Genomic DNA, 5,747 nt, shown 5'->3' with positions numbered 1-5,747 from the left:
ATTTTCGCTAATGGGGATGAAATTATCTTCCAGAAACTTCACGTACCGCTCGGTAGTCACCGCGCCATCAAGGAATATCGCACCGATTATTCCGTAACTCGACATTGCACACCAACAGTCACCCGTTGCGGGTGAAGAGACTTCTCGATCGCGAAATGCGGATTCTCAGCCCCCAAATACGCAAATTTTGCTAATTGACAAATGCATCCAAATGGACGTGGGCATCGTCGCTAAACCAAACCGTACAGAACATGCCAGCTCCCATCATGCCAAGCGGCCAACCGCGCAATATGATCGTCCTAACACAAACCGTTCGGAAGTTATGACGATTTTATTTCATATCCAGGGTGTTTCAAAAATAATATACGTATTACAAAGTATTATTTTGTCCAAAATATCGACCCCTGCGCGTCGGCTCAGCTATTGCAGAAACGAATACATACTCTAGTGTATATTAATAGCTAGATGTCAGTTGCCTTCTGTTTTGCTCGGTAATCGTCATATGTTTAAAATGGCTACTCCGCAGCAGAAATCATTTTGTGTTCTCAAGTTTGCGAAGTGCAATTCTGTGATTACAGTGCAAAGACGTTTCAAGTTGAGGTACCAAACTGATCCTCCGAATGAGTGGAACATTTGCAGATGGTATCGACAGTTTCTAGAAACAGGATGTGTACGTAAATGAAAGAGTCCTGGCCGCCCTCGTGTTCTTCAGGCGAAGGTGATGGATACGCAATCCATTGAAACGTTGGGACTAGAAGACGGCGCCACTCGGCTGATAACCCGTGAAGATTTCATAGCTTGAGTAAATGTGTTATAAAGCACCCGCACTGTGGATATCATAAAAGCAAGATCTTAGAACAGAAAAATAATTCCAGAAGTACCGTCGAGCATGGTCTAAGAAACCGAAACAGCCAAAAATTTGCAACTCAACTCGGCTCCTCTCCAATTTTACAATCAGGCTCACTTTCTGAAGTCCGAGATACCCTTTCAGACAAGAAGTGGGTTTTTCGGACCAAAATTCACACTAGACGAGCAAGCAACAAAGGGGCTTCATTCTGAGGACACGAATCAGCTACCATGCGCAACTAGATTACGACACGGCAAATTACAGAGGTCTGCAAAAAAATATTTTTTGAAAGTTGTTTGAAATTTGATAACTGACTTTTATGTACTTTTCAGCGCTTATTTCCAAAATGCTATCCTTTTTTCTATCACGTCAGGTTTTCTCACAAAAAAGGGAGTATTTTTGGGTATAAAAACAAAATTTAAGCAATTTATCACACTTTTTCCAACTTAATAAAATTTTATTTTATTTATAAATCATGTTCTAAACTACATTTCCAGTACACTTCCGTTTCTCTTTAAGCCCGTAAGTCCTTATCATAACGCTTTCGCTTTCTGTCGAAGCTTCTTTTATTGCTTTTCCGGCTGTGGACTCGCTGAGGGTCTTTTATCATCCAGCAGTAGTCCGCTATCATGTTGACATTCCATCTTCCTTGATATCTTCTTTCCATTTCTTTGACGTTTTGGTGGAATCTTTCACCGTGCTCTTCACTTACAGCACCAAGGTTTGCAGGGAAGTAGTGAGAATGTAAGGAGCATATTCTATTTTGAAACGTGCCGTAAATCGAGGAACATCACTGCAAAACACCAGTAAGAAATATGTTTTTTGTTTTTCAAATTGAAACCTCGTACGTTGCAAGAACAAAAATAGCAGTCATCACTATGATTTTTGGGCTCCCTCCAAATCATTGGTACTCCAAAACGTAAGGACTGCTTTTTATGTTGAAACCATTGCCTCAGTTCTTCAATACACACTGAACAAACTTGGTGTGAGGCCCAAGGCTTATCTTGTTCGCCTAACTTTATACCAAAATAGGCGAAATATACTTTTTTAACAAAACCGGAAATGTTTCTTTGTTACGTTTTAACGGTATAGTTATCACAAATGTAGTAGAAGCAATCTGGCGATATTATACACCCTCTCGTAGCCATTGTCCACTGTCCATAAAACATCTTCACAACACGAGAAAACAGTCACTACTTTAAAGCACTAGTAACAACAACACGTGTACAACACAGAGTGAAGAGGTACTGTGAACTGAAGGACAACAGCAGAGGCTCACTGCTTGGTGATGGCGGGGGAAGGGGCAGCGCGACAGACAGGCACTGACATGAAAATACTGCTGGTTTCTCCGAATTACTCTTTATTTTACTTATATCTAGTGTAAAAGCGGCTAAATAACAGTTTATGGAGATCCTAGAAATCAAAATTCAAACTCACTAGAGTGCTGAAATATCGAAAAAAGCTAAAACTAGACAAGCAGTTTGTGAAATAACTGTAAGTGAAAGAATTTTTTCACTCATCATCATCAGTTATCTGCTATATTAGCAGGTCCTTTGCCTCTCCATTTTCTGCGATCCATTGCTTCCTTCTTAAGGCTGCTGTATGTTGTACCATCCATCATGTCATCCAGTATCTGGAATCTCTTCCTTCCTCGCTTCCTTTTCCCTTCTACGTAACCTTCTAAAACTGTTTTTATCAGTCCGTCATTCTTTCTTAATATATGCCCAATCCAATTTCTTTTTCTTCTCTTTATTACATCTAGTAACTGTCTTTTCTCTCCCACTCTTCTCAGTACCTCTTCATTTTTTTACTCTGTCCATCCAACTTATTCTTTCCATCTTCCGCCATGTCCAGATCTCAAAAGCCTCCAGCCTTTCTCTGTCTTTTTTCCTCATAGTCCATGTTTCAGCGCCATATAGAAGAACACTCCATACAAGACATTTTATGAGTCTCTTTCTGAGTTCTGTGTCCAGATCGCTGCAGAAGATTCTCCTTTTCTTATAAAACGCCTCTTTTGCCATTGCTATCCTTGTTTTAATTTCTGTGGTGCACTTCCAGTCGGTGTCTATCCTGCTTCCAAGATACTTAAAATTTTGCACCTGTTCTAGTGTTTCTCCATTCAGCACAATTATTATTTCCTTATTTCCTCCTATTGCCAATACTTTTGTTTTATTTGTGTTAATTTTCATTCCATATTTTTTTCACTATTTTTTCCAAAATCAGCGTCGAAAGGACTATAAAGATCACTTAATAAATTTGAAACAATTTTTATGTCGCTGACCTTTGTTAATCAATTTGGGAAGACTTTAGTGAGTTCTACACTAAGTAAGTGTCTGACTCCAGAAAGCCATTGTACACACACGAACTTCCCAATGCCCAAAGTCAGTATGACTCGCCACAAATTCCAGCCACGTGACCCCGTTGACACTGAGAGAGGAGGAGTGTTGATATTTTTAAAAAATATCGGGAATCCAATATATCAGTATTTAAAAAAATGCCATTATAGGCCGTCTTTACATCGGAAAAAATTATCGATATATCTTCTAACAAAAAATCGATGTACAGCTGCAGGCTGTAAATATACTGCCGGTTTTAGACCTGTATACTTAAGTATTGATTTATTATTTGATATTCTGTACATCAACATGCTAGTAGCCTGCTTATCTCCCTTAGAGCAAGACTGGAAAGGAAAACGATGCACGTTCACGCTTGGCGAGAACTACTTTGCTAGCAATGTTAACTGCATGTAAGTAGAACAATAAAACGTGTTCGACGGGTCGTCCTGTTTCGTCACGTATCGCATTTGTCCGGAACACTTCTTGTCGACTTTCCGTTTTTTCATTTCCGCAGCCGGCCGTAGTGACCGAGTGGTTCTAGGCGCTACAGTCTGGAACCGCGCGACCGCTACGGTCGCAGGTTCGAATCCTGCCTTGGGCATGGATGTGTGTGATGTCCTTTGGTTAGTTAGGTTTAAGTAGTTCTAAGTTCTAGCGGACTGATTACCTCAGCATTTAAGTCCCATAGTGCTCAGAGCCATTTGAACCGTTTCATTTCCACAAACACCAGCGGCCTAGCATTTGTAGTGTCAAAACTGCGTGGTGAAGTTGAACGTTTCTTATGAATGGTGGGCTCCATGTGGTTCCCAAGTCGTGCAGCAACCGTAAATCATAAAATTTAAAAAAAAAAAATCAAATATGCAGCAACCAGTCGCAAAATCATGTTTTATTTATTCACTTTTACCAATCGATTTCAACTGATTAACAGCCATCATCGGTGCTTTCAACCAATATGTGCCCTGAGTAGTAATACTGTCTTAAGCAGAGGTCAAACATAAAGTAATCGCTGATATTTGGTAATTTTAACTGTAATTCTAAACGTTTCTGTTGGTAGCGCCGAGCGCCGATTACGTCAGCGTTCCCCTTACACGCCTCTGCCCATTGCAAAGACCAATCTTGTTACTTGGATTTTTATTCAACATCTTCAGCAACTGTTGAATGCCCCTGTGAAGAAACAGCACAGTAATTACGTTAAAATTGTTTTTTAACGCAGCTGGTGTGCTACTTCTTCACGTCGGGAATCTTGTTATTCCAGCCACACCGCCACCCCTCAGTGTAGGCGGACTTCTTCTTTGTGCCACCTACACTAGCTTCAAAGAGAAAGACTGGACATGACGAAAGCTCAAAAAGCAATAAGACTCCTTGGTACAGTGAAAGTGAAATTATGTTCTGCAACAATTTCCAAAGGACAATTCCAAATATTTACCGAAAATTGCTATATATATAAAATAAAAATCTCGGCATTTGATATTGGCTGTTAGATACCGATATATCGGTGGAAAAGATGTCGCCTATTGTATCGACTTTTTTGTAAAATGTGGCGCTATATCGATACTTCATAAACAGTAATAGTCCCACCTCGCCACTCCCCGCGGCAACGCCTCTCATCTCCGATCGCTACACCACTACCACGCCCACTGCATGCGTGGCCGCGAACTCATGCGTACAAGGCGGGCAATTTATAAAATCAAAGGGAGGCGTCACGGCTCACAGAGTAGTTGCAACGCTAGAAAATTATAGCGAAATGGAGGAAGACCTGCAAAGGATCGACGTTTGGTGCATAATTGGCAATTAACCCTCAACATAATGTAAAGCATTGCGAATACAGGGACAGAAATACCCTTTACCTCATGGTTACACGTCTGCAGAGCAATCACTAGGGGTATGCGTAAAAAAAAAAAAAACATGCACACCATGAAGGAACAACCCGAATGAGACAGAAATCGGTAAAGCACTACGTCTTCAGGCCACCATCCGACCGCCGTGTCATCCTCAGCTGATATGAGGGGCATGTGGTCAGCACACCACTCTCCCGCTCGCTCTGATGGTTTTCTTTGACCGGAGCCGCTACTATTCGGTCGAGTAGCTCATCAGTTGGCATCACGAGGCTGAGTGCACCCCGAAAAATGGCAACAGTGCATGGTGGCCCGGAGGGTCACCCATCCAATTGCCGACCACGCCCGACAGCGCTTCACTTCGGTGATCTGACGGGAACCGATGTATCCACTGCGGCAAGACCGTTGCCACAGGAATCGATAGATGTGATGTAAATGTTCAATCAAATGATTACACTTTCAGAAAAACTGGGTGATTTGTTCAAGAGAAAAAGCTTCGCAAATTCAACAAGTTGATAAGGCGTTGGTCGAATTGTGGCCCTTACGCCAGCAGTTATTCGACTTCACATTGGTTGATAGAGTTCTTGGATGTTCTCCTGGGGGATATCGTGCCAAATTCTGCACAACTGGCGCGTTAGATCGTCAAAATGCCGAGCTGGTTGGACAGTCCTGCCCATAACGCTCCAAGCGTTCTCAATTGGGGAGGGAGTTGGCGATTTTCCTGGCCTT

The 5,747-nt window shown here is 41.8% G+C and overlaps 1 pseudogene; it reads right to left on the bottom strand.

The window, feature by feature from the left end:
- Positions 1-5,310: 5,310 nt before the first annotated feature.
- Positions 5,311-5,428, bottom strand: LOC126097910 (5S ribosomal RNA; annotated as a pseudogene).
- Between the last annotated feature and the right edge of the window lie 319 nt (positions 5,429-5,747).

Source organism: Schistocerca cancellata, chromosome 1, assembly GCF_023864275.1.
Source record: "Schistocerca cancellata isolate TAMUIC-IGC-003103 chromosome 1, iqSchCanc2.1, whole genome shotgun sequence".
NCBI lineage: Eukaryota > Metazoa > Arthropoda > Insecta > Orthoptera > Acrididae > Schistocerca > Schistocerca cancellata.
Note: the sequence above shows the minus strand (reverse complement) of the source record. Positions and strands in the feature narration are given on the sequence as shown.